This window comes from Arachis ipaensis, chromosome B02 (genome assembly GCF_000816755.2).
Source record: "Arachis ipaensis cultivar K30076 chromosome B02, Araip1.1, whole genome shotgun sequence".
Taxonomy (NCBI): Eukaryota; Viridiplantae; Streptophyta; class Magnoliopsida; order Fabales; family Fabaceae; genus Arachis; species Arachis ipaensis.
The window spans coordinates 65,410,898-65,426,775 of NC_029786.2; the positions used below are offsets into that span (position 1 = coordinate 65,410,898).

The 15,878-nt window shown below is 37.5% G+C and overlaps 1 long non-coding RNA gene across 1 annotated transcript; it reads left to right on the forward strand.

Annotated features, from left to right (window-relative positions):
* On the forward strand, nucleotides 2,549–5,960 carry LOC110268873. The gene is made up of 3 exons (XR_002357554.1): nucleotides 2,549–4,995; nucleotides 5,131–5,783; nucleotides 5,868–5,960. It is a non-coding gene; the product is annotated as an uncharacterized LOC110268873 (long non-coding RNA).

Below are 15,878 nucleotides of genomic sequence, written 5' to 3' on the forward strand. Positions count from 1 at the left end.
AGTTTATAAATTAAAAAAAAATTATTAAAAATATAAAAAATTTAAAAAATTGATTGGTTTGTGAAAATATTTTCTATTTAGCAAATACTTCCATAAAGACGCGTAAAATATCTTTTTTTTAAAGGCGCTTACGTGTCACATTATTATTGAACGTATTAATGAATCTGTTATTTTTGAATTTCTTAATAAACCAAAATAAAACCAATTTTCTATAACAATAACAATAAACTCAATTGTTATCAGACTCCATCAAACGGACTAATTTACATGACCTATTGGATCAATTTTTTTGGAAAAGTATAGGTAACAAACAAGATTTTTGAACAATGTGTAAACAATGTGAATTAATAGGTTAAAAGAGTAAATTTAATTAGTAACATTAAATTATGGTGTAGTGTATTTTCATTTGATCGGTGGTTATTCATGTTGTTCAAAATTTTCATTGTTCCCCTAGCACTCCCCATTTTTTTTTGTTTTTTCACTTTTTGTTCCACAAACGCCGTCGTTTGGCATCCCTAAACTCTCACATTCCTCCCTCAACGTTACTATATTGAACTTGGAGCTCTCTCATCCTTGTCACTACTGTCGCACCCAAACTCCCTCCCTCTCTCGGCTCCGGTCTCTCTCACATCAAGCTCGTTGTCATTCTCTCAAATCGGGTATCTCTTACGGTCTCGCGCGCCTTTCCTGCCGTTGTCGTTGCCGGCGGCAGAAGTAGCAGGTCCCGGCGCTTCCTCCTCCCCGTCAGCAACTCTCATCGTCAGCAATACTCACCATCAGCTTCTTTCACGCAACCAGAAGCTGGTCCCAATTTGGTGAGTTTCAACAAATTCTCCTGTTCTTTCCTTTTCTGTTTCGTTGCTGCCTTTGATTTTATTGCTGCAAATATCAATGAATTAGTCTCTTTGTTGTTGAAAATAATCACTGACATGAATTTGTTGCTGATCATGAGCCTTGAATAATTTGTTGATGAAAATTCACTGAGCATGTTTCTTTTTTGTTGCTAAAGAATCAATGAGATAAATTTGTTATTGATAACATTCACTGAATTTTGAATTTGTTGCTGTTCTACTCAAATAATTACTTAGCTAAATCTTTTCATTGCTGAAAATCATCACTAAATTCAATTTGTTAGTGATTGTACCTTGAATTTGTTATTTAAATTTTTGGATTTTAATTAGTAGCGTATTGATAATCATAGAAATATTTTCAAGGAATCAATTAAATCTATTTATTTTACTTAGACAAGATATTTTATATTGCTCAATGTGTTGTTTATCCAGTTCGTAATTATTAATTTATAGTTTTCTAAAATGACAATCTACATTTTAGAGTTTGTTACTGCACAAGCATGATTTAGGATAATAAACTTGCTTATTTGTTTGGTTAAAATAAGCCTATTTTGTGTTCATCTAATTAGAATATTATTGTTGATCTTGGGTATATGACAATTATGCGTAAATTCTTTCTGAAGATGTCTAGCTCTCAGCATTATGGCATTCTGTCATGCTTCCCTTTTGTGATTTTGTAATTATATCAATAATATATCAACATGTAATAAATGTTGGCACCGAAGTAAGTTTTCCCTTATATTTGATGTGTCCATATATGTAGTTAGAGAGCCTTTGATATCTTAGTTTTGTCCTTTCGTTGAATGACTGTTGATATTTAAGTATTGTCAATTTGAATTCACAAGGGTCTTTTTTGGTTTTTAATGATATGCTTTTTCATTGAAGAACAAATGCACAATGGTGCTTATAGGGTATTGTAAGGTTAATTTGTAAGCTGAACTATTGCTGCTGTTAAGATTTCGAATGTATTGAAATTTAAAGGATTTATAGTTTACAAACATCCTATTTGAATTGCTATTGCTATTGCTTAGTCAAAATTGTGCTTGACATAAAGATGCTACAAATAGGAGTATTGCTTTGATGTGTTGATTTTTCATAAATCATGCATGCAAACTGTATCAACCAGTAAAAGGAAATATATCCTAATTATATGGCATCTCTTTTTAACATATGCAATTTAAGTGTATTAAAGGCAAATTGCAAAAACTATAACAAAACTATTACGGAAGACTTAAATTTAGTCACTTCTCTATACTCTGTGCACAGTTATGATGGACTGATAATTCTTGATGACATCTTTTGATCCACATAATTGGAAAAGATTTGATCGTTGTTATTCTATTTTATAGTCTAGTGGTTCAATACATACAAAAGTAAAACTGAATGCAACATATTATAAGTTCGTTTACTTCACATAATTTCTTTTTTATTATTTGTTTTATGTCACTTGATAGTTGTGTGCAAGAATATATATTCTTGCATAATATAAATTAAATGATATTTTATCAAACAATGGTATGGTCCCTTATTTTTTTAATCTTTTTTAAATAATTTGTAATTTAATGAGACAATAACTATAACTTAAAATTCTGGTTGATTATCAATGAAATTTACAATGACTTTTGTTATTTATTGGGATTGCCTTTTGTTATTTATTGCCTTTTGTTTATTTCATCTCATTAGCATGCAATGGATGTTGATTCGGAACCACTCAGTTCACAAGACAACGTTAAAGATTGCATGATGACTGGTGTGGAAGAGAATGTGAATTGCATTTGTGATTGTGGTGTCAACAGTAGGAAGTGCGTTTTTGTATATATGCAGCTTATAACTTGTACGTAAGTTATGCGAGGTGTGTCGGGTTTCGAGTTCGCAAGGGTGATACACTGTGTGGAAAAGATGGAACACAGCGTAGAAGGCAATTTTTTTGCAACAAGGAAGGAAAGTGAGTCGAGAAATACATCTCTAATTCGAATAGGAAGAGGGAGCATAGACCGCTGACTCGTACTGGTTGTGAAGCCATGCTTGCGGTGTACTTTGACACAAAAACTTCGACTTGGAGGGTTAAAAAATTAGTTGAGAAGCACAACCACGATCTTGTCCCACAATGCTTGGTACACCTAATTCCAAACCACCGAGAGTTGACTGAATCACACAAAGCTCAGGCGAACACCATGCATGATAATGGTCTTCCAACCTTTAAAATAATGGGACTCATGGTAGGCCAAGCTGGTGGGTATGCTAATGTTGGATTCACAAAGAAGGACTTGGATAACCACATTTAAAGAACTCATCGCGCAAAGCTCATTGGTGGGGATTCCAATGCGACAATAAGCTATCTACTTGGAAAAGCCGATGTTGACCCATGGCCATGGCAAGGTATAGTGCTACTGATGAAAATCGACTGGCGAATTTATTTTAGGCAGATGGCATTTGTAGGGCTGATTATCAGTGCTTTAGAGAGGTGTTTGCATTTGATACAACCTATTGGAAGAATAAGTACAGAAGGCCATTCGTAATCTTCTCAGGTTGTAACCATCACCGCCAAACATGCATATTTGGCTTTGCCTTAATAGAGGGTGAACAAACGACAACATATACATGATTGTTGCAAAACTTTCTAGAAGTCATCCTAAACAAGTCTCCCATGGTCACAGATGGTGACAAGGCAATGAAGGCATCAATTTAAGAAATCTTTCCAAATGTAACTCACCGATTATGTGGTTGGCACATTCAGAAAAATATAACGACAAACATAAAAACCAAAGGTTTTTCTGACAACTTCAGAAAATATTTGTATGCTCCATGGCATCTTGATGAATTTGATGAATATTGGAAGAATAAGCTAAAAAAGTATGAGTTGGAAGAAAATTGTTGGGTTCTAAATGAATATGAAAAGAAGAAAAGGTGGGCAAGTGCTTACTTGAGGGATAAATTTTGTGCTAGATTTAGAACAACATCAAGGTGTGAGGCAATAAACAACTTCATCAAGAGGTTTATTGGCATTCGCCAAAGTCTTCTAGAGTTGGTATAAATTCTTGGACATGCTCTTAGGGACTACAGACACAATGAATTGGTTTCTCAATTTAAGATGGTGTATGGAGATCCCATTCTAACTATTGGGGTAGAAGCATTGGAGCTTTGTGCTGCAAATTTTTACACAAAGGAGATTCTTGGAAAAATAAAAATGGAGATTCAAGGAGTGGTCGCATTAGATATAATTAATGAGAAAAACATATCAACTATTATTGTGTTAAAAGTTAAGGAGTGTAAAAAAGAGGCAACATATATACAACGTACTTTATGATCGTAATACTGAGAATATGGAGTGTGAATGTAATCCGTGGAGTAGTGAAGGCATTCTTGCAGCCACATGTTTTGTGCCATGAAAAGGGTAGGTTTACAGAAGTTGCCAAAAAGTCTTCTTTTGAAAAGATGGTCCAAGGATGCTAATAAGTATTTGGACGAAAATTCTGCTGGAGGCACTGCGCAAGACAGAGAAAGAGAATTTTCAATGCGCTATGGCGCATTGTCAGCGGCAACTACATGGATGGTATTCTTAGGAGCATAAGATGGTCCTTCTTTCCATGACGCTATGAATGAAGTTTGTCAGTTGACCAAAACGCTAGAGCAAAAATCTTGCTTGAAAAGATAAACAAGAGATTCTCCCATGTCGAACTTTGTTGGTGACCTTTCAGTGGTCAAGACAAAAGGTGCACCGAAGAGAAGAAAAGAGAAAAGTAAACGAAAATGCACTAAATGCAGCAGTGCTAGTCATGTAAAGAAGAAATGTCCTGTGAGGAATGACGGTGGTGATTCGGGTGATAAGACTGGTAGTGGCACACAAGCTAGCTTGGGTAAAGAAGAGGTTAGTAAGATACAATATTACAGTAGGGGTTACTTGAATAAAAATAAACTGATAAATTCTATGTTGTAGTTATACTTGATAGCAATTTTGACTGCATGTCTTCTTTTTTCATAAGAACTTTCCAGAGACCCTGTGGCTTCCCAAGGGACATAAGAAGTGCCAAATACAGAAGTAGATACTTCTGTGCAGCTAGGGTTTGGGCTAGGTGATTCAGGATTGAATAATAGTCATGGGGCTCCCATCCCACCATATGAAAGTCATCAGTGGTTATTACAGGTATAACTAATAACGATGAATTATTGCATTGTTAAAATTTAGTCATTAGTAATTTTTTAAATTATTTGAGATCACATTATGATGTGCTGAAGTCCTTTCTTTTTCTCTTAAATTTGTTTGTACCGTGGAGAACAGGTTGTACAACAAGGACAATATCCAAAGTCCAACGACATGCAGTAGCATTACCTAGTATAGTGTGATGAGAGTATAGTTTGAGATGTTATCTAAATTTTCAAATTTTAATTAGTAGTGCACTGAGGTTGATAGAAAAATTTCTATTATGAAAAACATGCATTGTTAGAATGCTTGTTCCATTGATGATTATTTATTTACATCTTTGTTTCATGTTATATTTCACCAGTCGTGTGATGTGTCTGACAGGTAGATTTTGATCTATGTTCCGACTGCTTTAGTAATAGAAATTTTGTTACAATCCTATCTGTTGGTTGTCTTTTTAGAATTCTAAATTTAGTTTTTAATTCAAATCTATAAAATGAGTAAATAACCCAGTCTTATGTAAATTGATAAAAGTATATTGTCTAATAAGCACTCTGTAAATTATTTGGCTCGAGCAAATAACTTCTGTAACTTCTTATTTTACCAAAGGCACTCTTGAAAAGGTAACCATGTGCTGAACTAAGACTGGTTGTATGTAAATATAGTGACACAAATAGGTAGGAAATGGGTTTGAAGAGGAACAAGATGAAGAGTTTTTTGTTTCAGGAAAAACCTTGATTTGGAGGGCAGTCAAGTTGCCAATTTACGCTGTTGCTTTGGTTCCTCTAACTGTGAGTATTTCAATTACAAAATTCATGTATCCTTCAATCCTTTAATTCAGAGAGTTTCTCTAATTTTGCTGTTGCCACAAATAGGTAGCCAGTGCAGTAGCTTATTTGCAGACGGGTATGTTCTCTGCTCGGACCTATTTTGTGCTCTTGGCTTCTTCGGTTCTTGTTATTACCTAGATTAATTTGAGATGATTTTCTATGCTGTTTCAAGGATTAGTGACTGAATATTATAAAAACATATTTAAAATTGTTAATGACTTAAGACAGCAATGATGTTTATGATTTTGATACTGGTGCTGACAAAGAACTAGTCAACCTAAAAACTTATTGCATAAATTAAATCCTTGGTCAAAATGCTGGCATTTGCTCATTTTATTGGGTAACCCAATCTTTATTTTTTTAGATCAATACTGAAAATGATTTAACTATACTGAAATAGCTTGTAATAGCTTCTTTTTAACTAGATTTTCCTTTTCTATTCTCATGATAGAATTATATTCGGGATCTTTTCATCTTCTTGTACATTCTTCTGATTCTAGTTTTAGCCATGACCTCTTTAAAGAAACATAATGACTCATCAGCATTTTCTGGAAGAACCATACTTTATCTTAATCGACATCAAACAGAGGAACGAAAAGGATGGATGCAGGTAGGTTTCAATTTGGATGCCTTACATATTTTATATATTGATTATAGTACATATCATAACGTGGAGTGTGGGCATTGAATAGGCTCACCTTAACTTGTACTGAACTTTATATAGAACTGGGTATCTAGAATGAAATTTTACGTCACTCTGTCATAGATGCTTTGAGGCATGTCATGAATTATAATTTTTTTAAAAGGTTAACAACAGGAGAATGGAAATTAAAGCTATTAGTTATTCTCATGATGAAACTGAAATCTGATCAGCACAAAAATGTAGTCTAGATGTATAAGACTTTAAGAGATAAAACTCAAATTGGATTTAGCTCAACATAATGCATATTTGTATTTCTTCAATTATTCCATAATTCAATGAATATCTTCCTGCACAGGCTAAATTTTAGCTGTGGCTGTGAACATATTCCATTTGTTTAGATCTTTAATAAACCACAATTTTATAGTTTATCTTATATTGAATTTGGTGGATTTTATCAACTTTTCTTACATTTATTTAATAAAATAGCATAGTTTTATGAATTCTTCCGTGCCAAAATTTTTAAAATTAGTGTCAAAATTATGTCTGTGCTTACACGTTTAGTTATCATGTGTGAACGCTTCGCGTTTCGTAATTCTGCTTTATGCGACTTTGAGCTTTATTTCTTCATTGGGCTTCTAGTTATATAAATTTGTGGATATATATTATCTATTATAAGCTTTAGAACCGTCGTGGCACTTTGTTATCTTTTGCTTTACGGCTAGAGGTAAGGCTTAAGGTAATGGGGTGTTACCTTTAGTGGTATCAGAACGGTTCGTCCTCGTGAGCCTGAGGGTTGGACCGATTGTGCTTCATTGCACACTCTGGGTCGTTTTTCTTTCATGCTATTTAGGTTATCTGCTTGATATGCATAGCATGCTTGTTTGTGAGTGCCTTTGGGGATAATTGAAGCACTAGGCTTGAGATATTGAGACTGATCACCTCGATATTGAGTGTTTGGTGTAGACAAGACCCCAAATAGCAACTCGCGGATGAGGTCAATCACGTTAACAGAGAGATAGTGAGAATGATTAACCTAGCCAATACGTTTGAGCTCAGCATGTTCTGGAAAAATCAGTTCGTGGAGTTTGTGGCATATCAGTTGATGGGTGAGGTTCAGCACTAGTGGCAGGGGAAGTGCCAACTATGCAGCTATAGAATGAGGATGAATGCTTTTGTGATTTTAATTAAGATTTTTTATTTCTAACCAGTATGGCTTTGAATCATGTTGAAAAAAGTTTCATAGCTTAGAATGATTTTCAAATTTGGTTTGGAACTTTTGGTTTAAATGTTTGGTTTTGAAATTGGGTCGGAACTCTTGGTTTGAATAATATGGTTTACAAAAAAAGTGAGTTCTACGATTTTGTTAATTTGTGAATTTGGTTTGAAATTTAAGCTATGATTTAAGGATTTTAATGAATTTAAGAAAATCATGATTTAAAGTGATTGATTTACGAATAAATAATTTTTTACTCTTTTGAAAAAGCTTTAACAATGATCTGGTTTAGATTGAACTTTTTTTACAGTTTTGAAAAATGTTATAAATGCAGTATTTGGTTTAAAGGAAAATTTCTGTTTGATGTAGTGGAGTAATTCGAGTTATTAGTGACGAATAATCAGAGTGACGCAGCGGAAGGTGCGAGAGAACATCGACACGGTAGAACTATGATGGACGGGACGCTTTGACGACTTGTTTGGGTTGCAACATTGGTAGTAAAATGCTTCGTGGAGGATATATCACACGATTCGAATTTTGGGGACAAAATTCCTAACTAGGAGGGGAGGATGTAAGAACCAGAGTTTTTACGTAAAATCACTTTAATAAAACAATAATTTAATTGTCTGGAATATGTTCAAAAATATAGAAGTGTTCTTTTTAAAATATAAAGGTAAAATTTGAATTCAATAGATTTTTTTGAGTGGGAAAATGTATCTTTTATGAAAAATTTTTGTAAAAACACGTACCGGCACTTAAGCCAACAGTACCGGCTCTAGTCTGACTGGTACCACGTATTGATAAAAATAAGATTTTGGAAATTAAATTTATTGTGTTGAAAGGACAAAAATAATTTAGAATAAAAAACCGGACGCTAATCTTAAAGGTTTTGTCCCAAAGTGGGCCAAACGGACCTAAAATGCTAACAGGTTGGACCGGGTCCAAGTTGGGCCCGAGCCCAACATATATAAACACAACTAATGAGCATTTCAACTCATTTCTAGCCCTAAAGCAAGAGAGGGGCGCTGTTGGTTTTGAAGAAAGAAGAGAAGAGAAGTTACTATTCATCACCATCTTCTGGGAGCCATAACTTGAGTTACGGAGCTCCGATTGACGAGCCGTCGCTGAGCCCGTCATTTCTAACTAAGCTTTGCTGGTAAGAACTCGTGTCTTCTACTCCAATTTTCCACCCTAAGTGATTTCACATTTTTACGTTTGGTTTTTGAGTAGATTTTGTGGTTTTGTTTGTTTAGGGGTGATCTAGCATTGGAATATTGTTGGATTTTGCTCCTAATATTGTTGGGTAAGGTAAGGTCTCACTAAACCCTTGTGTTTAATTATTTTTGTGAATCCTAGATTTGATGTTGGTATGTTGTATGATGTTAGATTGAGTTTTGGTGTTTGTTGGAGTTGGTTTGAGGCTTTTGGATCGAGTTTGGTGGCTTTGTTTTGGTGTTTGGTGCATTTTGAAAATCAGCTAAGGTATGGTTTCAGTTTTCTCTATGTAATATGTAATGTTTCTGGACACTTAGGCTAGTGGACCATAGGATATGATTGAAATGGTTGTTGATAACTGTTAGATTGATGATGTATGATGATTTTGATGAATATGATGATTTTGATGAATTATGATGGGAATTGTTGATGTTGGGTAATGAATGTAGTTGATAAAATGAGTATTGATTGTCTAGATGATAATTGTGATATAATGATTGTGATGTGATGATGTTGTAAATTGATGAAGGGTGTATACAAGGAATTAGATTGTGTAAATTGTTGATATGGAAATATTGAATTGGAATTATAGATTTGTGTTGATTTATGGTGGAAGGGTTGAGTGAATTAGGTGTGGAAGTGATGAAAATACTATGAAAGGGTAAATTGATGTAGGAGGTAGTGCTTTATGATGATTAGGTATGTTTTGCTTTGGTTTGGTTTTGGAATTTGGAAACTAGAGAACTTTGATGTTTTTGGTGTCAAACTTGATTTTTGGTAAATTTTGGCATATCATAACTTGAGCCTCAGACAGTAAAATTGAATGATCTTTATTTTAAATTAAAGATGATTTCAAGAGCTTTAAAATGATATAACATTTGTTGAAAATGAATTTTTGTAGCGAAAGTTATGAACGTTTAAAGTTTAAAATTGAAATTTCTGCAACTTGATTTTTTCTGAATTCTGCAGCACATGCGTACACGGCACCATGGTGCATACGCGGGCATTTCTCGTTGCCTGGCCCTCCCACGTACGCGGAGCATGGATGCGTACGCAGAATGGTCCAAATTTTGGCGTGTGCGTACGCACAGACTCTGTTTTACATGGCGTCCGTATGCATAGACCTTGTTTTGTTGAAAATGGTTTCTCTTCTATTTTCAAGGGTTCTCTAGCCTTCCAAACTTTTTTATCTATTGTTTAAGATTGCTAACTGGTAATTAGGCCTTAAGACTAATAGAGATGAGTTAGTAAACTAAATTGGTAATTTATGCATGAGTTTAGAAGACGGTGACTTAGTCTTGGTATGTTAGTTGGGTGGATTTATCTTGTGAACTAATGGAGAGCCGGATTGATGATGAACTTGAGATATTAATGATGGATGATGGGGTTGGAACTTGAAAATGAATGATTATGGTTAATGGAATGAGTATGCACGATAGTGTGCTATGAGCAGTGGTCTCTGAGATGGGTTATGTGATTGTGATATGCTTTGTTCTCCGTCGTAGGGGATGTGGCAGTCTCCCGTCTACGTTCGGATGTAAGGGTTGAAGCTAGGCTTCCCACTCACATTTTTCTCTCATGGAGAAGGTGGTAGGGCATTCATCGCTCGGAATTATTCCTCCGAAGTATGCGTTTTCTCTCTGGTTGCAAGGTGGTAGGGCATTATCCCACGGAATCATGCAGCATCCAGAGGAAGGTGGTAGGGCACTCTCCCTCGGAACGTTTCTCTCTTAATGGAGAAGGTGGTAGGGCACTCATCCCTCAGAATTATTCGTCCTGAGTATGTGCAACAGAGAGACTAATCCGGGAGTTACCGACCGGATTTGTGTCGGGTTTGGCACTATAACCGACATGTGATATCACAGCCAATAGGACAGGCATTCATCATATGCATCTCTTATGTTCTTGTTTGCTTTGATCACTTGCAGTTTGCCTAATTGTATAATATGCCTACCTGCTTCTTGAATTACTTGCTATACATGAATATTACCTATGTATTACTTGTTTGCATATACTTGTGATTGTTTGGTGTTGAGGAGGTTAGGTAGGCAGCGGTGACGGGATCACGTGGAGGGTAGGTTGGCGAAGGCTATGGGATAAAGTGGTGTGATTGGTATTAGTTAAAAATCTCCTAAGTTTAGATAACCCTATTTATGGTTTATGGTAAAGTTATTTTTTTTCGTTAAGCTTGAATATCTGTTTGGTGTGAAGTTCTAGGTTTGCCTTTGGTATCCCGGAACCTTACATCTTAGATATTAGGCACTGTTACCATATTGAAAATTATGGTTTGGAACATGTACATAGTCTAAAGAGTCTTGTGTGTGCCATGACAATTATGGTTTGGAACACGCACTTCTCTTAAATCATAAAATTAGAGTATTATACTGTGTGTTGCGAGGGTTACATGAAACTGGGAGGTCGATCTCGGACGAGATCTTCTGGCCTGGTCGAGACTGCCGTGTCCAATGTGTTGGAGTGGGAGGCGCTCGCTCGATTCAGGGATGTGGGGTGTTTCTTAGATATGGAGTGGCTGAAGGGTCCTTCTCGTAGACCGTTGATAAGTCCCATGATGGCTGCTTCTGTGGGGAGATTCTGAATGTCTAGGCACGCTTTATTGAACCTTTCCATGTAGCTGCAGAGGCTTTCCCGATCTCCCTGTTTGATTCCTAGCAAGCTTGGAGCATGTTTGGCTGTCCTTTTGTATGGAGAACCTGGCTAAGAATTTTTTGGCGAGGTCGTCGAAGCTTGTGATTGATCTCGGGGGCAAGCTGTCGAGCCACTTTATTGCCATTTTAATCAGGGTAGTCAGGAAGGCTTTGCAACGAGTTGCATCCGAGGCGCCCGTGAGATACATTCGACTCCTAAAATTGCTGAGGTGGTGGCTTGGGTCGGACATGCCATCATATGGGGTCATGTCGGGGGCTTTGAAGTCTTTTGGGACCTTAGCTTCATGATTTCTTTCGTGAACGGGTCTTGGTCCTTGTGGGGGCTAGTTTCGCGGTCAGATCGAGTGGTTTTAGTTTTTAGGTCGGCTTCGAGTTTTAGGAGCTTGTCTTCCAGCTCCCGTCGCCGTCTTGTTTCTCTCCAGAGTTTTCGCTCGGCTTCTCGTTGTCGTTCAGCTTCTTGTTCGAGCTATTTGAGGTGATCCTGCTGTTCACGAATGGCCTCTATGATTTATGTGCTCTGGGGTTGCTTTTCTCCCTTGGAGTGGTGTGCATCCTTTTGGGAGGTTGGTGTAGCTTATGTGTTTTGCAATGGCGTTCCTTCTTCTAATCCATAGGTGTGGTCGTTGTTAAGAGGGTTGTTTGCCATGACGATGGGGTAACTTCCGAGTTCTCCGGGAACGGCGCCAATGTTCCGAGGGTTACCTGAAGCTGGGAGGTCGATCTCGGACGAGATCTTCTGGTCTGGTCAGGACTGCCGTGTCCAAAGTGTTGGAGTGGGAGACGCTCGCTCGATTCTTGATCACCGGTGGGTGGTGGTACCTGCAAGAGACTCCGATGCTTAAGTCAGTACGGGCTTTAGGCAGGTTTTTTGTAGAATTGGAATATATGTTATACCTGGATGCTCCAGTGTATTTATAGTAATGTTTGACGATCTTCCTTTGAGATAAGTTTGTTCTCTTATCTTATCTTTTGTGAGTGAGATCATAGCTTTGGCCAACCGCTTTTCTAGTAGTCGGTGGTCCTTTCATTCTGGGCTTTCTTGGGCCCCTGCGGCGTTTATCCGAGCTCTTTATGAAGAGGTCGGTGGCGAGCTAACCTCTAAAGAGGTCGGTCGATTTGTTTTAGTCCGACCCGGACCTTCTAGCTCGGTCTAGGGTATGAAGAGTGCCCCTACTTTGAGCTTTGACCTTTCCATGAGATCGTGCTTTGTGGGCCTCGACCTCTTTGTGGAAGTCGTGCTCAAGCATCATTCTTTGGTTGTTCCTCGCTAGCTCTTTCTCGCGCGAGTCTTGCGTTCTTTTAGTAATGCGAAGCGCTTTTCCCTTCGCTCCTTAATTGCGGCATTACTTTCGAGGGGTTTAATTCCTTGGGAGTGTGCGAACGTCTTTAAGGCCTTATTGATTGGGCTTTTATTTGTTTTTGCCGTTTCTTTTTCCCTCTTTAAACTTTGATTGAAATCAAAGAAGGGGTTTTTGCCCCTTTCAATTTCCTTTGTTCCCTTTTGCTTCATTTTGCTTCTCGCTTCTCTGCGAAAAAAGTCTTTTCCTCTGGTTCCTTCGACTTTGCCCCAGGCTTTCTTCTTTTCTAAAGCTTTTTGGTGTGGATTGTTTGCATCTCACTTCATCTGCTGCTGTCACTTTTTGTTCATCGCAGGTTGGTGTTTGTTTCATGCTTTTCGTACTTTTGTATTTGTTGATAGTTTCGATCCTGCCTTGCATTGCCTCCTGGTGATGTTGCATGTTTATTTTCTGAAAAGTTTTGATCTTTTGTTTTGGTGTACCTTTGAAGAAATGTTGTCGCCTGGGCTTTTGATTTTTTCTTTGAGTTTCTTTATTAAGAGAGTTAGGGTTTTAACTCGCAGCATTTCTTCCTTCCTGTATTCTGCATTGTTGCCTCCAAAGGGTGCCCCTGGGTTTTGATTACTTTCTTGTGAACCTTGTAGCGTCCTTTTGTTTAGCATTTACTTTTTTGCTTTTTCCCGAGTTACTTTGGTGGTGATGCGTCTTTCGTTTTCTTGCTGTAGGTGTAGTTTCTTATGTCTTCTCGTAAGAATATTGTTGAGATGTCTACAAAGGTCCCTCCTGGTATGGATGACTAGTTAGATTCCATAGTGTTAATGTATGTTACTGTAGCTGACCCGAAGTATTATGAGAAGCTTAGGAGGTTTCATAGGATTTGTGGGAGTAGGGAGGATGAAAAAAACTACGAGTTGGTGTCGCCCGATCCCGAGGAAAGGGTTAGTTTCCCTCCCTTAAGTCGAACAGAGCGTCCATTCTTTTATGCTTATGACTATTTCTTTACCCAGTTAGATATTACCTTTCCTTTTACCGCGTTTGAGACCGACATTCTGTGGAACTGTAACGTGACCCCTTCTCTGCTTCACCCAAACTCTTGGGCTTTTATGAAGATTTTTCAGTTGTTTTGTGATGAGCGGATAATTTATACGCTTTTTAGCATTGTTTTTAGTATGTTTTTAGTAGGATCTAGTTACTTTTAGGGATGTTTTCATTAGTTTTTATGTTAAATTCACATTTCTGGACTTTACTATGAGTTTGTGTGTTTTTCTGTGATTTCAGGTATTTTCTGGCTGAAATTGAGGGACTTGAGCAAAAATCAGATTCAGAGGTTGAAGAAGGTCTGCTGATGCTGTTGGATTCTGACCTCCCTACACTCAAAGTGGATTTTCTGGAGCTACAAAACTCGAAATGGCGCGCTTCCAATTGCGTTGGAAAGTAGACATCCAGGGCTTTCCAGCAATGTATAATAGTCCATACTTTGGTCAAGTTTAGACAACGCAAACTGGCGTTCAATGCCAGCTCTCTGCCTAAATCTGGCGTCCAGCGCCAGAGAAGGATCCAAAACCAGAGTTGAACGCCCAAACTGGCACAAAAACTGGCGTTCAACTCCAAGAAGAACCTCTACACGTGCAACACTCAAGTTCAGCCCAAGAACACACCAAGTGGGCCCCGGAAGTGGATTTATGCATCAATTACTTACTTCTGTAAACCCTAGTAGCTAGTTTATTATAAATAGGACCTTTTACTATTGTATTAGAAGTCTTTTGGACCATCTTTGATCAGTTGTATGCTATCTTAGATCACATTTGAGGGCTGGCCTCTCGGCCATGCCTGGACTTTCACTTATGTATTTTTAACGGTAGAGTTTCTACACTCCATAGATTAAGGTGTGGAGCTCTGCTGTTCCTCAAAGATTAATGCAAAGTACTACTATTTTCTATTCAATTCATCTTGTTTCGCTTCTAAGATATTCATTCGTACTTCAATCTGAATGTGATGAACGTGACAATCATCATCATTCCCTATGAACGCGTGCCTGACAACCACTTCTGTTCTACCTTAGACTGAATGAGTATCTCTTAGATCTCTTAACCAGAATCTTCGTGGTATAAGCTAGAATGATGGCGGCATTCAAGAGAATTCGGAAGGTCTAAACCTTGTCTGTGGTATTCCGAGTAGGATTCAATGAATGAATGACTGTGACGAGCTCCAAACTCGCGATTGCGGGGCGTTAGTGACAGACGCAAAAGGATAGTAAATCCTATTCCAGCATGATCGAGAACCAACAGATGAATAGCCGTGCCGTGACAGGGTGCGTTGACCATTTTCACTGAGAGGATAAGATGAAGCTATTGACAAAGGTGATGCCTCCAGACGATTAGCCGTGCCGTGACAAGGCATTTGGATTATTTTCCTGAGAGAAGACCGAAAGTAGCCATTGACAATGGTGATGTATCACATAAAGCCAGCCATGGAAATGAGTAAGACTGATTGGATGAAGATAGCAGGAAAGCAGAGGTTCAGAGGAACGAAAAAGCATCTCCATTCGCTTATCTGAAATTCTCACCAAACCGGGGATTGTTTGAGTTTGGACAACTAACGGTTCATCCTGTTGCTCAGATTAGGTAATTTTCTTTTTGTTTTCTTTTCAAAAAAATCTTTCAAAAATATTTCAAAATTTTCTCACCTGTTTTCGAAAAAAAATTTTAGATTCAAAATTTTTAAGAATGAATTCTAGTGTTTCATGAAGCATGTGAAGCCTGGCTGGCTGTAAAGCCATGTCTAAATTCGTTTGGACTGAGGCTTCCAACCATCAGCTGTTACACGACTGTAGGGTATGTCAGGCATGTCATGTCTGATTTACATTCTGAAGCTTGGCTGGCCATTGGCCATGTCTAGTATTTTGGACCGGAGCTTTCATTGAAAGCTTGGTTGGCTAGTGAGCCATGTCTAATTCCTGGACTGAAGCTTTAGACTAAGAATGCAAGATTCCTGGAATTCATATTAAAAATTTTGGAATCC